This window comes from Protopterus annectens, chromosome 3.part0 (assembly GCF_019279795.1).
Source record: "Protopterus annectens isolate FY-2018-M chromosome 3.part0, PAN1.0, whole genome shotgun sequence".
Taxonomy (NCBI): domain Eukaryota; kingdom Metazoa; phylum Chordata; order Ceratodontiformes; family Protopteridae; genus Protopterus; species Protopterus annectens.
The window spans coordinates 77,935,981-77,957,685 of NC_056731.1; positions in this window are offsets into that span (position 1 = coordinate 77,935,981).

Sequence of the window (21,705 nt, forward strand, 5' to 3'; positions counted from 1 at the left end):
CAGAATAGACTGTCTGTTTCAAGTCAAAAGCCCTTTATTAAGTACACAAACAATTGATCCAAGTAAAATAAAAATAACAGAGTAATAGTTTCCTCACCAAGATTTCTAACTATAAATATATATATATATATGTGTGTGTGTGTGTACTTTTATCAGGCAAGGGAGTGGTTTATTGTGCTGTAAAACAAACTGTTATTGGTATACATGTTAAATTCACATCCCTTCCCTCATCATTGTGACATTCGAGCTGATCCTGCCCTACTTAGTAGCTGTCATAATAATAAAACCTTATGTATTTTAAATAAAATGCATAACAATGTGGTACCTCTTATTTAGCCAGATTATTAAGTCTGTGATTTTATCCAAGACAATATACTACATGGCTAGAAATATATATATAAATATATATATATATATATATATATATATATATATATATATATATATATATCTATATATATATACCTTAGATCCTTTGGCAATATAAATAAATAAATATATATATATATATATATATATATATATATATATATATATACACATATATATACATATATATATATATATATATATATATATATATATATATATATATATATATATATATATATATATATATATATATATATATATATATATATATACTTTGCATGCAAAAAAATGTATTGTAAAAATCATATTCTATTTCCATAACCTATTGTTAACAAAGATTGCTTTTGTCCTTCTAGACTTCATCAGGTCTGTGTACAAGCACCCTAAAAACTGTCTAGAAAAATATTATTGTATAATTAGTATTGTTATTACACATTATTTTTAATAAAGTGGAAAAAAGTATGACAATGGAAACAAAATATACACTTAAATTAAAACTGATTTAACATGGTATTTAAAACAAACTGGAAGAATAAACTAAACTAAAATAAAAATAGTCCTGTAAACAATGTGGTAATTTTCTATGTTCCAATACACTTACACTTTTAAGTGAACAGCAGTAGTTTAGTCCAGGCTTCCTAAAAGACTTCAGCTTTAATTGCCATGAGTTCAAGTTTCTCCAGCATATTCAGGATGGCTCCTTCAAGATCACCCATGTCTATGCAATCTAGTATCTGGAACACAAAAGCTGTATGGTTTTATGAGGAGCAAGGTGCATTATTTTTACATCCAGAGCAGATTTCTCCCAGATGACATGAAATCCTACACTTAAGTTTATTTACAGTCTTGCCCACTTAAAATGCATCACATTCATTGCACTGTGCCCTGTAAATTACTTTTGTAGTGTTACAGTCACCCTCTGCACTGGTCTTAATAATTTTCTTTAAATAAGGGCAATATATAAATATACAAAGTGTACAATTAGCGTCACATCTTTTAGTGTTTCTCTCATATAGTCTAGGTTTAAATTCAACAAAGCGTCTAATGTTCCTGGCCTTCCTGTAAACAAAGGATGGGGCTTCACCTAAGATGTTAATCAGAAAAGGGTTTCCTTTGTCAATAGCCCAGTTTTCTTTAATAACATGTTTGATACTGTGATAATCCAAAGGGTATGTTGGGATGTAGCTATTTTTGCATTTGTTATTCTCTGTGGAATTTCTTAACATTCTCCTACTAGGAAGGTTGAATGAAGGTGCTTCAGTCCTTTTCAGTTTTGTAATGGGTTCCAGGATGTTTTTTAACATCTGGCTTTCATAGCCTCTCACTAGAAAATCATTCTCTAAGTTATTCAGGTTTCTCAAAAATGGTTCCATCTCTGTGGTAATTCTAGCTAATCTATACCCCTGGGACTTCACCACATTATACTTGCTTTTGCAGGATACAGACTTTTAATGTGGAGTAATAAGTTAACCCTCGTTGGTTTTCTGAATAGATCAGTGTTGATTCTGTTATTGTTGGTGTACTTGGATATTTGCATGTCTAAGAAAGTGGTTGAAGTATAGCTATGGGAAGAGGTAAACTTCAGGAAGGGGGTTGTTTGATTGAGGTAACTGATAAAATCTCCAAGCTGCAAGGTGTCACCTTCCCACACAACAAATATGTCATCAATATAACGTAAACAGCATGTGATATGCTGCATGTAGTCTGTGTTGTTTAGCACAAAGGCCTCCTCCCACTTGCCCAGGGCTATGTTAGCTATGCTGGGAGCCATGGCAGCCCCCCCACTGCTATACCAGTTTTTTGTTTGTAGTGTTTGCTATTGAAGGTAAAAAAAATAAATTCCAGTGTTGTTCTTGCACACAGACCTGAAGAAATCTAGATGATGAAAGCGATCATTGTTAACAATAGGTTATGGAAATAGAATATGATTTTTACAATGGAGTTTTTTGCATGCAAATTATATATGTATATATTTTAGACTGCCAAATGGTCTAAGGTTTATATATTTCCAGCCATTTAGTATATTTCCTTGGATAAAATCACAGACTTAATAATCTGTTTAAATAAGAGTTATCACATAATTATTCATTTTATTTAAAGTACAGAGGGATTATATTATTATGACAGCTACTAAGTAGGTCAGGACTAGCTTAAATGCCACACTGATGGAGAAAGGGATGTGAATTTAACATGTACACCAATAACACTTTGTTTTACAGCAGAATAAACCACTCCATTGCCTGATTAAAAGTATATGTGTATATATATATATATATATATATATATGTATAAAGCTTGTGAGGAAACTATTACTCTATTTTTGTTTTACTTGGATCACTTGTCTGTGTACTTACTAAAGGGCTTTCAACTGGAAACAGACTGTCTACCCTGCCTTGATTATTTTTGAATACTTAGTAATTCTGTATAACATTTCAAATGATATTTTTTTTTATTTTTTTACTTAGAATGAGTTTACGTTCACTACTTCTACTGCCATTATCTGATCTGATTAATATACAGTGGTTTACTAGATATATATGGACTGAAAATCTTCCACACAGAACAATTTCTTACATTGTTTTATTTTACCCAAGTTCATTGTAGCTGCCAGGCACAAAATGCCCCAAAAGGGCAACTGCAAATCAAATGGTAGAGCATTACCCAAATTTCAGATTGAGTGAGAGAGATAAATAAAGAAATGTTTGGACAACATGGCTCTAGTACTTTAAAAGGGTGTTTGGAGCAGGATTCCATACTTCAAAGCTAAGCATATATGCTTGCTGTACCAGAGTAGAAAAAATATTTACGCATTATTTCTATTTCTTATTTTATATTGCTGTCATGTTTGTATTAAATATGTAAGATTTGCAAAATATGCAACATAATCTGTACTACAGTGTAGTATTTGTAAGATATCTTAACACTGGCAGGAAAATTGTATTTGCATTTGTTCTTTTTGTGATGTAGAAAATATATATGAGTTGCCCTGAAGTTCTAACTCCTTTCTGAAGAAGGAAAATGAAGAAATAGCAGTTAGACCTAGGATTTGAAATAATTTTAATCTGCCTCTGTCACTCTTCTCAGGTTGGAAGCTTCCATGTTTGACATTGCAAGGAATTTGTATTTGAAGTATAAATTGTAGCTTCTTCCTTTCCTGAATCAGGAAACCAAAGACCATAACAATACATTTAAAGTATTCTTCAAAGAGCTGCTGTAACTTTGTTAGCATTCATTAGAATTAAAATGAGAATTTGCTCCACTGCATTTGTGGATTTGGATGTTGAAAAGAAATATTTTTTCTGAAAGAAATGATTGGTTAAAATGTATATCTGGCACTGAAACTGAAACCAGTGAACTGGTTGACTAGTCTTGCTTGGATGACTGTGGTAGTCACATCTGTGTAAGTTGCTGTGAAATTCACATCTGCTTGGTTAATAATATTACTAACTTAGAAAAGTTTGGGACAGTATTTTTTTTAAGTTAGAGTCAGACATGCAATTGCAGCTTAGAATTTTTCTTCAAATATTTTGATTTTGCAACTGAATACTGTTTTTGAATTCATGGATTGCTATTAATTTAAAGAGTAAAGAAGTCACGACAGTGCTAATATAGTTTCCTATCAAAAAATTCAATGCTCACATGAGCATAACCCACATGCACCAGCAGAAAAACCTCGAGCACCATGTCTTTGAGAGATTGCATGAATCAAAACACCTGATTTTTGAAGGTGGGCAATTCTCTCTGTACTCACATACCTCCTGTAAATTATATGTAGGCGTTATAAGAGATCTGGGGACACAGGTTGACAGCAATCTTTCCTTTGACCACCACATTGCCATTGTGGTCAGAAAGTCCTTCTATGTGGCACATCTCATTACCAAGGGTTTTACATCCGGGAAGAAAGAGGTCATCATTTCTCTCTACTCTTCCCTCATTAGACCAGTCATAGAGTATAATGCCCCATTTGGCATGTACCTCACTGGAGACCTGCAACAGCTGGAGAGGCCACAAAATTACCTCACAAAGATTATCCTAGGCCTTAAACACATGATCTACATGGACAGACTCAAAAATCTCCAGCTATTCTCTATCTCATATAATATACTAAGAGGCGATCTCTGCTTGACTTACAAAGCCTTGTCTAACCCAGCTCTGTTAGAAATGCTACATCTAATGAAATCCCAATCCCTCCACACCACATGCACCAGTGACCTCAACCTCATTACCACAATCAACAGAACATGCTGGAGGGACAGGTTCATAACCTAGAGACTGCCCATGCTCTGGAATAGACTTCCCATACATGTCAAGCAGAGCACCACACTGGTCCTCTTCAAGAGAAATCTTGATGAGTGGATGGGAAATAGAAAGTTCACCCTGGGGATCACTCCAGTGGCTCTAATTGATAGAAGCACTGGGAACTAACATCAGGCGGCACAATGACAGGGGACTTCTATGGGATAGGCTTGTAAAGGCTCCAGAGCCATTAGCCTAGTACACACCTATGAACCAATATACATACTCTGAGATCGCACTACAGTAGGGAAGGGAGCAATATCCCTATTCCTGCTGTGATCCAGTCCTGTTCAATGCAAGCATTCTCTTCAAACATCAGTGTTTCATTGTTTGAACTTTTCAGCTCAAGCATTTGGGTTACAATCATGTGAGCATCAGATCGCTTGATAGGAAACCATAGCTGCACTGTCTTGATTTCTTTACTGTTTAAGTAAAGTTTTTATTTATTTACTTGTAAGATCCTGTAATTGTTCATTTTATTTATGTGCTATTATTATTATTATTATTATTATTATTATTATTATTATTATTATTATTATTATTATTACCTGAGGAGGTGGTGTTTTTTAACAAAGGCCAGATGACTTGAGTACATTACCAGAGAAGCTTTACTTTTCTATTCAGCTAAGTCAAAAATGGTATGGTAATTCCTGTGCTGTATCACAAGTATCTGAAGTAATGGCATAAATACATTTCCAGGAAGGAAATCATTAGGAAGTAGTGAATCTTATGTTCTTTCTATGATGTGTGTGTGTGTGTGTGTGTGTGTGTGTGTGTGTGTGTGTGTGTGTGTGTGTGTGTGTGTGTGTGCGTTAAATAAAATGTTTGATTATAAAACAGTTATTGTGGGTAATGTCACTAGAGGACACTGTGGATCACAGTGAGAGTGGTGAAAAGGACCCTACTGTACTTGGCCATTGACTCAGCTCTGCAAGTGATTAGCATGAAGTCTCTTCTGGCTGTAGATTTTGGGAGTCCATACTCATGGTAGTAGTGCACATTTCTTTGGTTCTTTGGGTCTATGTTGTATTTGATGTATTGGTTATTGAATCAGATTTGTTTGCACTTTAACATCTTGGGTATCACTGGTGGCACTTGAGAGACTGTATGCCTGGTAGCCTTGTCATCTATTTGTGGCAACAGAACAGTTCCAAGGACCAAAACTTATGTCACTCACATTCCCACATGATACACTGGCTGGCTCAGGTGAGATTCTTGCCATCTCAGTGTCAGATAGATCATCACATATTGGTGGTAGTGAGCCATGCATTATAATTTCTATGAGGTAGAAGAGAAATTTAGCTACTATATCTTGCCAGCTATGCACACCAAACTTGCTCACATATAGATATTACAATAAGCAGTCTGTATAGAATGACCATTGTCTACAGCTCCTGTAACTTTTTTAAAGAAGTTTACTAGGTTCAGAAGATATGGACCTGCCCTTCACAAAGTTGTGAAAGTTTCTGGTTCCCCTCTCTAAATGCAAATTTGTAACTAGAGGGTGCCACAGGGATCACTTATGGGCCCTCTCTTGTTTGGCATTTATTTTACAAACAACCAAGCCAATATGCCAGAAGTATGGTTGATCAAGTTTGCTGATGACTGCAAACTGGGCACTGTTACCTGCTATTGTACTGTTATAAAATAGTCCCAGCAAGGGGTGGAATATGCACATACATGTTATGTCAAAAATGGTGTGAAATTAAATGGAAGAAGTGCACCATAGAGGCATTTGACAGAAAGGTTGCTTCTACCTCATATGTTTTAAATGGTGCTCCTCTTAAGACAAACATGGTAATAAAAGACCTAGGTACTTTTGGGACAACTCTCTCTCATTCAATCAACATGTTTCCACAAGAGTCAAGAAATCCTTCTATCTGGCCCAGTTAATTTTCAGGGGAATATCCAAGATACAAAGAAGTCATCCTGCCATTGTTCTCTTTCCTTATCAGACCAATCACGGAATACAGTGCCCTTTTTGGTGTGTACCAATCCAGGTATATTACTCAGTGGATAATACCCAAAGATTTCTGACCAAAAAATTGAAGTTCGTAAATCCTTTAAATATCCTGAAAGATTAGCAAGACTGTCTTTACCCAGTAGCCTAAAGTTTCTGTGAGGTGACCTTTGTCTCAGTTTGCAAGCCATGAAGGACCCAGTCCTATTTGACCTGCTATTTATTTTCAAAACCAGTAGTTGTACAAACACCCATACTAAGCCCAAAATCTACACCAACAAATAACACATGTTGGAGAGAGAATATTATAAATTAATGTATTCCTAGCTTATAGAATAAGTTACTGCCACAGGTCACAAACAGTGCTACTTTATCCAGCATTAAGATTAGAGCTGATGACTTGACAGAAAGACCCACATTTACAGTAGGGTTATAGAGTATATACTTGCTCAGTTTGGGAGTGAATGCTATTAAGTGAAAAAGATGGCAATAACTTTTAAGTTTGTCTAAGTTACTTAAAGGCATATATGGCTAGGCATCTTATGGTCCTTGTGATCATTTGGCTAATATGTTCCTATGTTTCTAAGTGAGACCTGCTCCAGAGAGAAAAAGGAGAATTTTGATTTTACCTAAAGTATACTAGTGTGATTAACTGACTGATGAGACAACTGATGAAACCCAGACAGCACCATCAGGAAACAAATAAAATGTAATAAAAGTTGACTTAATGCTAGATTTTGAGGTGTAACAATGGAAAACAGACCATCACAAGAACATGGCGTGACAATAAGTGAATAGAGGATGCTGAAAACGACTAGCTACAAGGTATGCTTCCTTACAGTCTGTTTCCACTATCCTGTATCTAAACTATGCAACAGTGAAGTTAAACGGAAGTATAATCATTCCTTAAAAAGATACTTACTAGCAAACATTTTCAATGACAGATGTGGAAAATCATTTGTATGAATTTAGCCCCAGATATAAGCACCTTTGTCACAGTTGCAAAAATAAGGATTTAAATAATTAAAGTAATTATTTGAGACTGTGATGTGAAAAGTTCAAATAAGAAAAAAGTCTCTTATGGAGTTATAATCATTCATGATCAAGCAATTTCTATAAGAGAACAGGATAGAAGATGTATCATAGCAGCCCCAAAATGAGTCTCCCTGAAATGGATAATTTAAAAAAATGTGCAAATTTATACAATATAATGACAGCTGTAGAAGTAACTGTTTTAGTTTGGATGATGCTTGCTAATTAGGCAGATAATTAAGTGTATTGCTACTGATGAGCATGTTCTGCCAACTGTATTTCTGTTAGTTAGTGCCGTCTGCTGATATGTTTCTTATAGGTTCATAATATCATAGATGTCTACTAGGCTAACAATCACAGGGGCCTTTATAAGCTTAGCCATGGACCCAAAGTGTATCCAACAAGTTTTGGTGACCTAGACATTATTTTAAGAAGTATATGTCAGTGATATAAGTGAGGGCATGGGTAATCAAGCCTTTACAGGATGGCTTTTCCATAAAAGACACGGGTGCCAAAACAGGGTTAATTTCTGATTTCCCATCCACTGGGCCAGATCATTCTTAAATATTGTTAGGGAAACATTGTGCTTCACATTGTTGGGAAGCATGTTCCCGATAAGGGGTATTTTCTTAGACACATAGTTATGTTTCTAACATGACCGGTTTATGTTGTAAGCAAGGTTTACATCTAGATTTGGTGGTATTGATCCTATTTAGTTTGCAGATATGCAAAATATCTATCAGAGGGGGTTCCGACGATGTCTTGCATGCCAGGCATGGAGCAGCACCATCTTGCCACCTTCTAAGAATGCAATATTTACTGCTAGGGAAACATCTTCTGATTTAACTCAATAACTAATCTTTTCTTAGTTGTGGACACACATATATATATATATATATATATATATATATATATATATATATATATCTATATATATATATATATATATATATATATATATATATATATATATTGACCCTGCTCCCATTCCCCTTTAACTGCCTAAGCTTAGCAGGAGACATACACCCCAACCCCAGTCCTATTACCAGAAACAATCCTACTCCTCCCACCACAAGCAATATTACCAACCCTAAATATCTCAAACTACTAACCATTAATCCCCAAGATCTAAAAAACAAAACAGCCCACTTCCTTGCCTGGCTATGTCATACCCTACCTGACATAGTAGTTGTCTCTGAGACATGGCTAAAACCCCACATTTCTAACTCTGAAATCCTTCCCCCTGGGTTTCAGGCTCTCAGATATGACCGCCAAAATAGGAAAAGAAAAGGAGTGGCCTTAATTTTCTCTAGCCTACTCTCCATCACTCTTTACCAAAATCCTATTCCCCAATTCAATAATGCTGAACTAGTCATAGGAATACTCAAACTGAATAACTATAAAAGCATTTATGTTATGGCCCTCTATACCCCCCCCCTGGAAACAATACAACCACACTAGAAGAAATTCTTCTATGGACCTCAACTAATATTAAGCTTGAAACTTACATTCTAGGAGATGCATACATCGACTGGAACAAAATCAATACCAGTAATCCCTCCATAGCAATCAATCTACTCAATTTCCCTCAGCTTACAAATGCCATTACCAGACCTAATAAAAATAAGTCCCCAGGCTCCACACTTGACTGGATCCTAGTATCTCACCCAAATAAAATCACACACACAAGCATCTTACCAGACTTCATTAGTGACCACCTTCCAACCTTCATCCATAGAGCAACCCCCTCCACTCTTCACCTACACCAATATATTCATACAAGAAACCTTGCTAACTGTAACTTCACACCTTTCTCCAATTCACTCAAACTTACAAACTGGGACAATGTAAAAACTCTCCCCCTAGACAACGCCGTGGAACTCTTCAACTCAACCTTCTTAAATACCCTAAAATCCCAAGCCCCACCAAGAACAAAATGTATAAAGCCCAATTCCGCCCCATGGCTAACTAAAGACATCAAATCACTTTACCATCACAATAAGCACCCTGATACTCTTCTTAAATATAAGCAACTCCATAACCTTGCCAAAAAACAAATTAAACAAGATAAAAAAAATCTTACTATACCAAACTCCAGTCTAATCATTCCAAAAAACCCAAACAATTCTGGAACTCCATCAACTCTCTCCTCAACCCAGGTACCAAAAATAATACCTGCCCTGACACTACTAAATCTGACATAGAAATAGCTACTCTATTCAACTCCTTCTTTACTAACTCTATAGTAGAACTTACCAAGACCTTCCCAAACAACCCCTCCTCCCAATGCAAACCCTCTACCCAACCCTCTATTCCTAACACCTCTCCCATATTTCATCTCAAACCCATCTCCACCTCATACATAAAAAACTTCTCTCTAAGCTTAAGCCATGCTCCAATGCCCCTGACAATATCCCCTCACTCTTTCTAAAACTAGCAGCAGATGGTATCACCATCCCCATCAGTATTCTCATTAATAGATCCATACAGAAATCATATGTCCCCAAACTGTGGCATACAGCCTTCATCCTACCCCTCCACAAAGGAAGCAAGAATGATAACATTTCTAACCTCCGACCTACAGCTATACTCTCCCCAATTTCTAAAATTCTTGAGAAATGTATCCACCTCCAGTTCATGCCTTTCCTTACCAAAAACCAACTCCTCACCTCTACACAAGATGGTTTCCATCCTGGCCATAGCACAAAAACTGCTCTTCTCTCTTTCCTTGACATAGTAAGCCATGCCTGTGACTCAGTAGAACTTGTATCCACAGTCCTTCTTGATCTCTCCAAGGCATTTGACACTGTCTCCCATACTCACCTCCTAAATCACCTCTGTAACCTTACTCTCTCTCAAAATCCCCTTACCTGGTATAACAACAACCTCTGTGACAGATTTCAGGCCATGAAATGGAAAACTGGCATCTCATCCTTCCTTCCTACCTCAACCGAGGTTCCCCAGGGATCCATACTCGGCCCAATGCTCTTTAATATATTTATTAATGATTTCCATGCAGGCATTCCTAACACTAAGATTGTACAGTACACAGATGATTCAACTCTAGTCTGCTCTGCTTTCAACCTTCCCGAGCTCCAAACAAAAACTCAAACTGCCTTCTCATCTACTTAGAACTGGATGCTTCAAAATCACCTCTCTGAATGTCAACAAATCTAAAACTCTACTATTCACTCCCTCAAAATCCCTCCATCTCAACAAAACCTCTATCAATATTATCAGCCATGCCAACTCCACTATAGAAGTTGTTCCTTTTGCTAAACTCCTTGCATTTACTAGTGATGAACATCTAAAAATTGACATTCACATTCAGCTAAATATTAAAAAAGCACATCACAAACTTGGCATGCTGTACAGAAACTCCCACTTTCTATCCCCTACTACAAGACAGACACTCGTCACTATCTACTTACTACCATCACTATTGTACAGTGCTCCCCTACTAACCAACCTATCTTCCTCTATTTCTTCCAAACTGGAAATCTGTTACAATAAAATCTCAAAATTTGCCACCAAGTCCAAATACTCCACCCACCACTGCATGTCTCTCCACCTGCTAAATTGGCAAGAGCTACCCAACTACCTTGACTACCGCCAACTCACTACAGCCCACAAGTTAATCTTTAAACCTACTAAATGCCCAGCTCTAACAAACATCCCACCATCATACATCCCACACAGAACTCTAAGATCTGCCCACCAAAATCTTATTACTGTATACAAACCCAATTGTCCCGCTGGTCAGCTTCTCCTATCCTTCTCCTTAGCCAAAAAGTGGAATTCTCTCCCTCCTTCTCTAAGAACCACTGAAAACTTTGAACAATTTAAAACCCAGCTCCATTCCTACCTCTCCCATAATTGGAAATGCAGTTGTACTCTACCTACCTAACCTGCTTATTGCATGAATGCACTCATTGTACTTAATGTACTTCCTACCTTATTCTTCCCTTTCCTGGGATTAATCTTATTTACTGCCATCTTACAACTGTTAGTTTGCATACCATTCACTGATGATTTTCATCCGCTGTACAACTTAAACCCTGTACTACTTCTTCTCTAGTCTGTCATCATGGAAGTATGTAATGTATATTCATCGATTTTGCTGTATAATATTACAAATTTGCTTAATTGTACTATATTTACTATGTAATATGGAGCTTTTCTCCCTGGGCCTGCATTGAAAATGGGCTCCTTGAGCCCAGTTGACCTCCCCGGTCATCAAACTGGAAATAAATAAATAAAAATAAAATATATAGCACAGCATCCTGTGTCAAATGGGAGAAAAGTTCAGCCTCTAAGTGTGAAACAGCCATTCAATTTATTGCAACTATGACTGACCTCATTATGTATATAACTCTCCAAATTAACTGATCTAGACATGGAGGGTATCTCAGTTTATCAACTTATTTTTTTCTGATGCAATTTTGTCCAATGCTGACTTCTAAGAGATAATGGATATGGTGTCAAACATGGAACCATCAACTTGTTATGTGGATCCAGGACTAAGAAGGTAGGAAAAACTTAACCATATGCTCTAGTTGCAATTTTTCACAGTTTAATTTTTCATAGTCTTTTTGGTTTCTAATACCATGATGAAAGCAGATCCCATTCCTATGTCAAAGTACGATTAAAGTTCATGACATTAGTATTGTTTCAGTCTTTGATGTTAGCCAAAAGTGTTCTTCGTATCACCTGCAATGTGCTCAGAATCAACTCTTTTGTAATTCATATGGAGTTACACATATCGGTAGCATAGCTAAATACTACTGTAAATTCTTTTTTAAGAGACCCATTGCTCATACTACTATTGGAACTGTCTGGGTATCCTTCTTCCACATTGCTCTTGTTTCTGCCTGCAAATCCTAGTAGTGTATGACTTTGTGTCTCTCTGTATATAAGACACCATAATCACTGGTGTAGCAACCTCAATGATAAATGCTATTTTTCTCATCTTTTCATGGACTACTGTATCTGTTTTTTTGAACTGTTGGTAATGCGTAATCCTGTATGACATAAAATTCATCATTCTCTATAATGCTTTGTAGCTTATGTTTCTAATGCTTCAGAGCTACTTCAATATTGCAATGTCTGCACAACTCCAAGTGCAACAGTCTTGCCACAGTATTATGCCTTTCTGTATACAGGCCCTCTGCCAATAATGCATCAGATCCTGATGAACATGAGGCTTTTCCAAGAGTTTTCTATACTTGCAACTATATTTATGTTTTTTCCACATTTTTTGCTTTCTCTACTGATCCTTCTCGTTGCATTTGTTCTTTTGTTTTTTGGCACATTCAGTTGCTGCCTGATTTTTTAATACTTCTGGTATGATTTCCATTCCAGCTTGACACAGATATGCTTCTGTTAAACCAAGAAGCAGGGAAGTCATGTTAGACTTGTTATCCTCATGTTTCAAAACTGTTACTATGTTTGGATCTAGTCAATTCAACAGATTTTATTCAGTTGTATGGCTGCAGTCCTACCATTGCAGATCTATACATGTAACCAGTTTTAAGAAGATCCATACCTCCTTCAGAAAAAGAAATGTATAATCTTGGTAAACATATATAATTAGCATAGGCACCAGAACCATAGAGTGAGGGGGAAGTAGTGCACCCCACACTTTTATAAAACTACCTTCACTAAGCGACATAAGCAGTGTCTTATTTAAGGACCCATGTGTGCATCACATGCCAGCTTGGAAGTCCACTTCACACTTATGCATGCACGGAAGTTCACTGAGCTACTTTAAAGAGGTGTGTGTGTGTGTGTGTGTGTGTGTGTGTGTGTGTGTGTGTGTGTGTGTGTGAAACATGCCCCTGTTAGATAGACATGGTGATTACTGTTATTCAGGCCAAACCCTGTACCTTAGTTACAAGGAACAACAGCCTGAATTCTCTACCCACACCAGCACTTGTGATTCAAGGGCTTGATTTTTCACAAGATATTTGGCTTATACTTTTGGTCTGGAACACTTAAAATTTGTGGTTTTCTGGCACATCAGTGAGAACTGAATTCACTACATGATAGATAGCCCTTTACGTTTTAGTCTTCCTATCTTTTGGGAAACACATGGTAACACATAACTCTTATTTTAGCAACTTTCTAAGATTATACAAGCAATATTTAGATATGTGCCTTGTTTTGGGCCTTTGCCCCCCTCCAAATAAATTTTATTTTCCAGATTTCTTGTGCTGTGAAGTTGAGAGATTTAGTTGAGTGTCAAGTGAATTTTACAAGGAGCTGAGAGCTTCAGGGGAAGAGAAGTTTAGTGCTGCTTATGTTAAGTTGTTTGCATTGTTAGTAGCACAATGGCTAGTATACTTACCTTTGATGCAAAAAGCTGTGGGTTCTGCTTCTACAGTATGCAGGTGGTTCACTAATAGTATATTGTGTTGTACTTTGAAGGGAGTAAATGCTGCAATCATGTGAATGTCCTTCTTTAGAGGAGTTACCTAGTATCTATGAGCCTGTTATCAGTTTGCCATCCATTCTATTTTGCAATATTACTAGCTTACCATTTATATAATGTATCATAGGCAATTTATTCCTCAAGGGCAGCAGACACTTTATTTGTAGATGAAATAATGAAATATAAAGTTGTTTGCTAGCAGCAGCCTATTCATTAGTTACAGATCCTTTAATGTGGAATTATTTATATGACTCGCTTCTGTAGAGATTTTGCATATTTACTGATAATGGTGGATTGTAATGACGGAAGTCTGAGTTGCCTTTTTCTGGTTGAAATTTTCTAAAATGGGTAGTTTTGTCATTATTGGTTCATACATTTTGTTTCATTGCTTACTAGCAGACTGTTCAAAACTACAAATTTAAAGCAGATTCTAACAAGTGGTGCTGTATTACACAAGGAATATAATTTAATACAATCAGAAGGTGAATCAAAGAACACATACATGCATGCATGGCACTAAAATGTGTAAGGAGCCTATGGTTTGAAAACAGACCAGAGGTAAGCTTAGTCCTCCACTGGCCAGATGCAAAATGAATGTGCGTTTTCATGCTGTTTCAATGAATGTGAGTTTCAAGGGCAGAGAAGTTTACTGCTCATGCTAAGTCTGTTCTCATTGCGAGACAGTATTGTTTGTTTAGCAAATGGCTCAGTGTTTGTCTGAAACTCAAGTGTCTATCATTATTTAAGTTTTACAGTCCTCATAAATTTGCCAGAAAATCACACATGAGGAAGAAGCCAAAAATAGGACACAAAATCAGGAACAGTCAAACATATGCTCTGATTTCTCCACGTCTTAGGGCAAGAATATGGAGAAGGTGTGAAAGGCTCAAAATCATGGGTAAATTTTAAGCTATACTCTTGTCACTAAAGCAATGGATGAACATAAAAAAAGTAAAACGAAATACCAAAGGGCTTTGGCTGACTAAGTTTGAGATGATTGCAAACTAGGAGCAGTTATTGAATCCCTAAATGACTTAAACGTCATGCAGGAAGGTTTATCTCAAACAATAACTGTTGCTAGAATCATGAATTGAAATAAAACTCCAAAAATACATTATCATATCCTTTGGTAAGTCATCTACTCTAGAGAAGTGCCAAATTGACAATGCCCCCTGAGAACTGACCCACTTGTTTGGCATTTGGGAACTTTTGTGTATAGTGACCTAATGTTTGACCAACATGTGCCCAGAGTAATAAGAAATTGTTTCTATATTGCACAGCTTATAAACAAATTGATGGTGGCTTGATCTAGAGATTTTTTTCCCCTTTTCAAAGCCCTCATTAGGTCAATCATTTTATATAATATCCACTTTGGCATTTATCTGTTGAGACCCATGCAACAATTGGAATACCCACAGAGATACCTTACTAAAATGATGCAAGTCCTAAACAATATGTCTTGCATGGACCACCTCAAAGATTTATCACTATACTCAGTATCCTACAGAGTGCTTAGAGGTGATGTGTCTGGCAAACAAGACATCCTCCGACCTAATACAGATGGACCTATTGAACATCAGCAAGTCAAATGGTATGAAAAATACTTATTCCAAGTATCTAAACTGAATGTTGTAGAGAGATGGATATATATCAAAGAGGCTATCACTGTTCCAGAACAGAATACCCCTTCAAGTAAAACACAGGTCATCCCTGTCCATATTCTACTGCAACTTGGATCTAAGGATGAGTAATAGAAAATGTACTCCAGGACTATCCCTCAGGCCACTAATGGATAGAGGCAGTTCCTAAATGCTGCATCCCTTACATGGGTCCCCTCAAATTATCTATGGTATGATCACAGTTATTCTCATTAGGACTAATATGCAATTATCAGCCATGGGATAGTTAAGCCCAATCAGGAAATGTTAATTCAAGCACTAAACGGGAATTGGCTAAGCTTAAAATGTCCTCCAAGTGAACCTATGTTGTGGTAGTAAATAGTTTTATTAAAATTGCCCTTTTTAGATCACTAAGTGCCCCTCTACTCCCCCAGACTTCAACAGCTTCCGGTGCATATGATCTTTAGATAAGCATAAAGCATTTTTCTTGTTTTCCTGTCCAGCTGAGCAAATACCTTTTGAATCCACTCAGTCACCTCAAATCTGTAAGTTAGAACAGGAAGAGCAAATTGGTTTATAGCTTTGGACATTGTTCCTAGATATAAGAGCTGTTTACAGTATTAATTGTAATCTTCCAAACTATTCCTTACTGAATTTTGCCCACATTTGTTCATGTTTTATTGTCAAGCCTTCATCAATTCTCAGATATTAATACACTCCTTCCTGCTCAGTTTCCTTTGTATCACATTCCTGTCCAAGATTCATATTTTCTTGGTGTTGCACCTAACTTGCTTTAAATATTGCTTTTCCACATTTATCAAGACCAAATGACATTCTTATATCATCTGAGAAAGTTTTAACCACTTGTAGGTTGTGCTTTCGGTTCCTCATCTGATGAACTATACGGTTTTAAATCATCCACAAAGAGGTGATGAGAAGTCTTTACACTTGGTTGTTTTCTGGTAGTCAAATTGTAGCCATGACCTAATCTGATAAGTAGACAGCTTAATGAGTTAAGGGCAAGACAAAAGAATAGTGGTGATCTTCGAGTATTTCCCTTTGAATTTTTAGCTCTGGGATAATAATTTGCCCATTGTCATGGTTTAGCTGCAAAGTGGTTTGCCACTGATTCATGGTCACTGTAAGGTAACTGATAAATGCAGGATGCAGCTTATGCTTATGTAAGCACTCCTTTATCTATGAATGTAGGAAGCTAACAAACTCTTTTTTTAATCTATCCATATCATAATTAGAGGCATCCCCTTTTTACAATTCTCCATTATGACACTATTTAACAACAATGATCATTTGTTCCATATGACTTTTTTTTGTTACCCTCTTCTTGTATGGCTATGACTGAGGTTTCTTCTAAATGACTATAAACTCTTGTTGGCATCACTTCCAGTATATAGTTTATAGATTGTTAGAAGGCAAGTTATTGGTCTACAGATTTTAGGATTGCTTGTACGTTCACTCTTAAGGAGGAGTATCATTTTTCCTGTTCTTTACCAGTGATGCAAATATAAGTAGTTCTCACTCAGGGCTAAATATTCATGTAGAGATGTTAATACTTTTAGACAAACGTTAGGTACTACATCCAGGCCTGTGGTTTTCCATTTAGGAGATTTTCTTAATTTTGTTTCAGTTTACTTCATCCCATTTCATATTGTATATATCTGAACTTCTTACTGTTTTTTTTTCTTGTACTTCTAGCCATTCAGCATATTTGCTAATTTCCACACGGTCTTCATAGATATTTCTTCAAAATGTGTATACATCTTCTCTTTTGATGGTGTTTCTTTACCTTTTACTTTGTTTCACCGTTTTCTATAAAACTTATTTGGGTTATCCATCAGTTTCTTATTTTGTACTTTTCCTTTACATTTACCTGCATATCTTCTGTTTTTCTGCTTGTGCTAGTATTTTTAGTTTATTATTTGTAGTGATGTACAATATATCCTGGCCTGTTGTGATGCAGTGTGTTGCTTTTATTACATCTATCTTTCTATCTCTGTGTACCTCCTGCTTCTGTCTGTAAGTACTTAAATTCAATTGCTGTTCCCTCTTCTATAGTCTTCTAACACCAACACTTCTTTTCTTAATTGCTTTATAGTTTTTTTCTATCCAATGCTTCCATGATGACATTTGATGTCTTCCCTTCTTTTCCCTTATTGATCTCTGCGCTTTTGGGATAAGACTTTATCTGTTATTAATTTAGCCGAACAGTAATATATCCTATTTACTATTGCTATATCACATACATTTCTGTTAACAGTCTTAATTACTGTGTTCATCTGTTTTTAATCAGACTTCTATCTTTTTGGGTCTTATTCACTTTCGGTAATCTATTTCTTTCATCGATCTTAATATGTCTATCCATCTCTATTAATCAAGCAACTCTTTCCTTAGATCATTTTCTTCTAAGTTCAGGACACATTATTTGTTTTCCATTTCCAGTGGATATTCTATACAAAGTTCGAGAACATCTTCCTGTGATATATTCTCTTCAGCTGCATCCTGCGTCATCCATTACTCTTTCATATTGGAACACACTGGCTTATCACTCTACAATATTGACTGCATCAGAGTTGCCAGTGTTTCCTGCTCCTTCCCTTTCTGTGCAACTCCAACTGAACTTTTGTACTAGTTTCCTAGTGACGGTTCTAATGTGTCTTCACGTGGTAAGTGATTCGATGCTCCCCTTTCCATCTGGTTCTTAATTTGGGGACTCGTTGTTCCATCATGCTTTGATATTACCAACATTGGATTTTCTACATTAAATCCTTTACTTTACTTTGCAGGTAATTCATAACTTCAGTTTCTATTTCTTTAACCTCTCCATTACTAATGACCTTTTCTATTTTCCTCCTTTGTTTTCTTATTTTTTGTATTTTTAAATTTTCCATATCTGGATGCCTTTGCTTTCACTTGTATTTCTATTCAAAATATCTTTGGTGCTGCTTTTTTTGTATTGATTAGTTTTTCTTTCTCCTTTGCATAAACATTTGCACCATATTAAATATTTTTTTTCTTTCAAATGTCCATATTTTTCATCAGATGTCTCCTGCTCTTCCTGTTTCTCATTACTTAGGGGACTCATTATTTCATCATGCCGTGATATAGCTTGTGTTAGACTTTTTACACTGAATCCTTTACTTCATAGGTATTCCATAACTTCAGCTTCTATTTGTTTAACTTCTACTTCATTAATCCTCTATTCTACATTCCCCTTTTGTGATCATATTTTTTTTTGTATTGTGAAATTTTCCATATCTGGCTGCCTTTGACTGCATGTCTCTTCAAATATCTTTGGTGCTGCTTTTTCGGATTGACTAGTCTGGCTTTCTTCTTTGCATAAATATTGCATCATATCAAGATCCCCTTTTGTTTATCATGTCCATGTTTATTTTTATATCTTTCAAATATATGTAGGTTTTGTTCTTCATAGTTCCACACTTCATCTGTCACTTCTTTTTTCCCAACAGCCCAAAGTTTCTTGGTCTGTATAATGTTTTTCATTGATCTGTTGTATTAATGAACGCATATTTGCATTTGAAGCTTTTGACAGTTTTTTTTCCCTTTTTACAAGTATTTTTCTTTCCTGTAATTTCTCTCCTAATCTTTTTGAAGATCTTCTATCTGGAAATTCTAGGCTTCTTGCATAATAATAATAACAGTAAATACATTCTTCCTTATCCTGAATACTCTACTCTATCATCTTTATGGCTCTTTTTTTGGCCTGTCATTTTTTGTGTTTTTTGTGGACTACTACTTCCTTCTATAATGCTGGGGGGAGGGGGGTCATTCTCCCCCTGAGCCAGAGTTTTTGTCCAGTTTGGCAGGTGCCTTTAAGAATGAGACTTTCCCATCTAATTTAAAAGATGTCTCAATTACTTCTGTCCTTAAGAAAGCATCTTTGGACCTTTGCAGTCTGGAGAATTACTGACCCATCTCTAGTCTGCCTTTCATTAGCAAGTTTTTATAGAAGGCAGAATTAACTGTAAGTCATTCCTAATTTCTAATGACTACTTGAATCTTTTTTTTCAGTCTGGCTTCAACTATTAACACTGGACAGACAGGTTGTATTAGAGACAAAGGAGACTTTTTAGTGGTGAGAAAGTACTGTTATCTTATTTTACTTCTGCACAATGATGTTTGGGTGTCTTCTACAGATAAGAACAGGCTGTTCTCTTACATAATGCAGAGAGGAGTTTTAGCATTGAAGTTGTTCATCATCCTGTTATTAATAGTTAATAGTAAATACGTTTTCTCTAGCGGATATCATTAATAGGACTATTGCATTTTCCCGTGTAAGCTATGCAAAATGCATGACTGTGCATACTCAAAGAGGCCTCCCACAAACATGTGGGTATTATTCAAACTTTCATTCATTCAGACTTTCATTGAGTCAGTCATTCATCCTTTTTTTATTTTTTTTATGTCTGCTGCAATAAATTAAGATATTGTGAATAGTCAAATCTATATCGGGTAACATTTTTAAGGCACCTGGAAGCATTGCAATGCTGATGAATCAACAACCATCCCCATAATGAATAAAAACACCTACAGAGCTGAATAAAATTAAGAGACTCAGAAAATCTTAGTGATAAATAACAAAGAAAGCAATGTACTCACATTTCTTATTTCAGTATTTTGATATACTCCTCCATATAAGTAGTTATTTTTTAGACCTTTTAATTGTTGGCATAACTTATTTTCCATTTGTATTTATTGTAGTTTAGAAAGTTCATTAGAGTAATGCAGTAATGCAGACAATTTAATTCCTACTCTGTTTTATACCTTAGCATGCACCTATTTTAGTATGAATTCAAATATTCATGCCTGCCTTGTGTTGCTCTCACTCACCCCCTTTTTCAAATAAACTGAGTGCTTACTTAAAAGTTTGATGGAAGGTTCCTGTCACATGTCTCCCTTTGGTATAATAATGCTACAGAATTCATTTGACTGGGCAAACAGGTAGAAATAAAAACAATGAAAACCTCTAAACAAGCTGCATGCCCAGTGCCGGTGCAAGGAATATATAATCTTGCTGTTGTATTAGCCTCATGTCTCCTATTAGTTAATCACAAAAATGATGACATTCACTAAATACTGAAAGGCTTTATTTTGCAATCAAAATATACAATATCCAGGATGGAATGAATGCATAGTCATTTTAAATAAGAAGCTGGTATGCAAGAAGATTTCTGGGAATTTGTGATCTCTCATGAGAAGGGGACTGTCTGCTTCATGGGAATATGCTTATGCTTATTTGATTTATTTGTGCACTGAGGCATTGAGCCTATAGTCATACCTCATTTCTTAACCTCTGGTGTAATATCTTTAAATTTTACTTCAGGAATTTGGTAAGGTCAGAAATGCTTTTGTTTTAATGTGTGGCTCTGCTAGAATAACAAAAGTGACTGATTTAATGTATTCTTGCATAAAGAAAAATAAGTCTCTGTTCCTCTTAAATCATTCTCTTCTTTTTCCCGATCAGCAGTTACCTTCTGTCTTTTTTTTATTTCTAGTTAAATGGCAGGGTCTACATTTCATCTTGAATTACAGAAAGGCATCATGTTTATTTTTAACAATCCAGGGGATGAGGGCACAAACATACTATATTTGTTGTTTCCACTGTCTGAGTGGTTACAGGCTGTAATTTATTGGTTCTACTTCTTCCCTTGCTTCATAATGTCTCCGCCAAGTGGCCAGAAACTTAATTCTGCCTGTTGTAATGAAAAAATAATCACTTATTTCCTAGCATGAATCTCCGTCACCTTTGTCACCCTGCTATAAATGTAGGATTGTATCTTTCTGACATTTTTTAATAAATGTATTTACTTAGCGGTCATTTGTAACAACTAAGGGGCATATGCCTTAGCTGCACCACTTTGTTTATGTTAATTTTATTTATTTATTAAGGAGATAAGTTAGTTGGACCCAAGACCCTTTTTATTCATGATCTTGGCCAGAAAATACATACTTTAAATCAA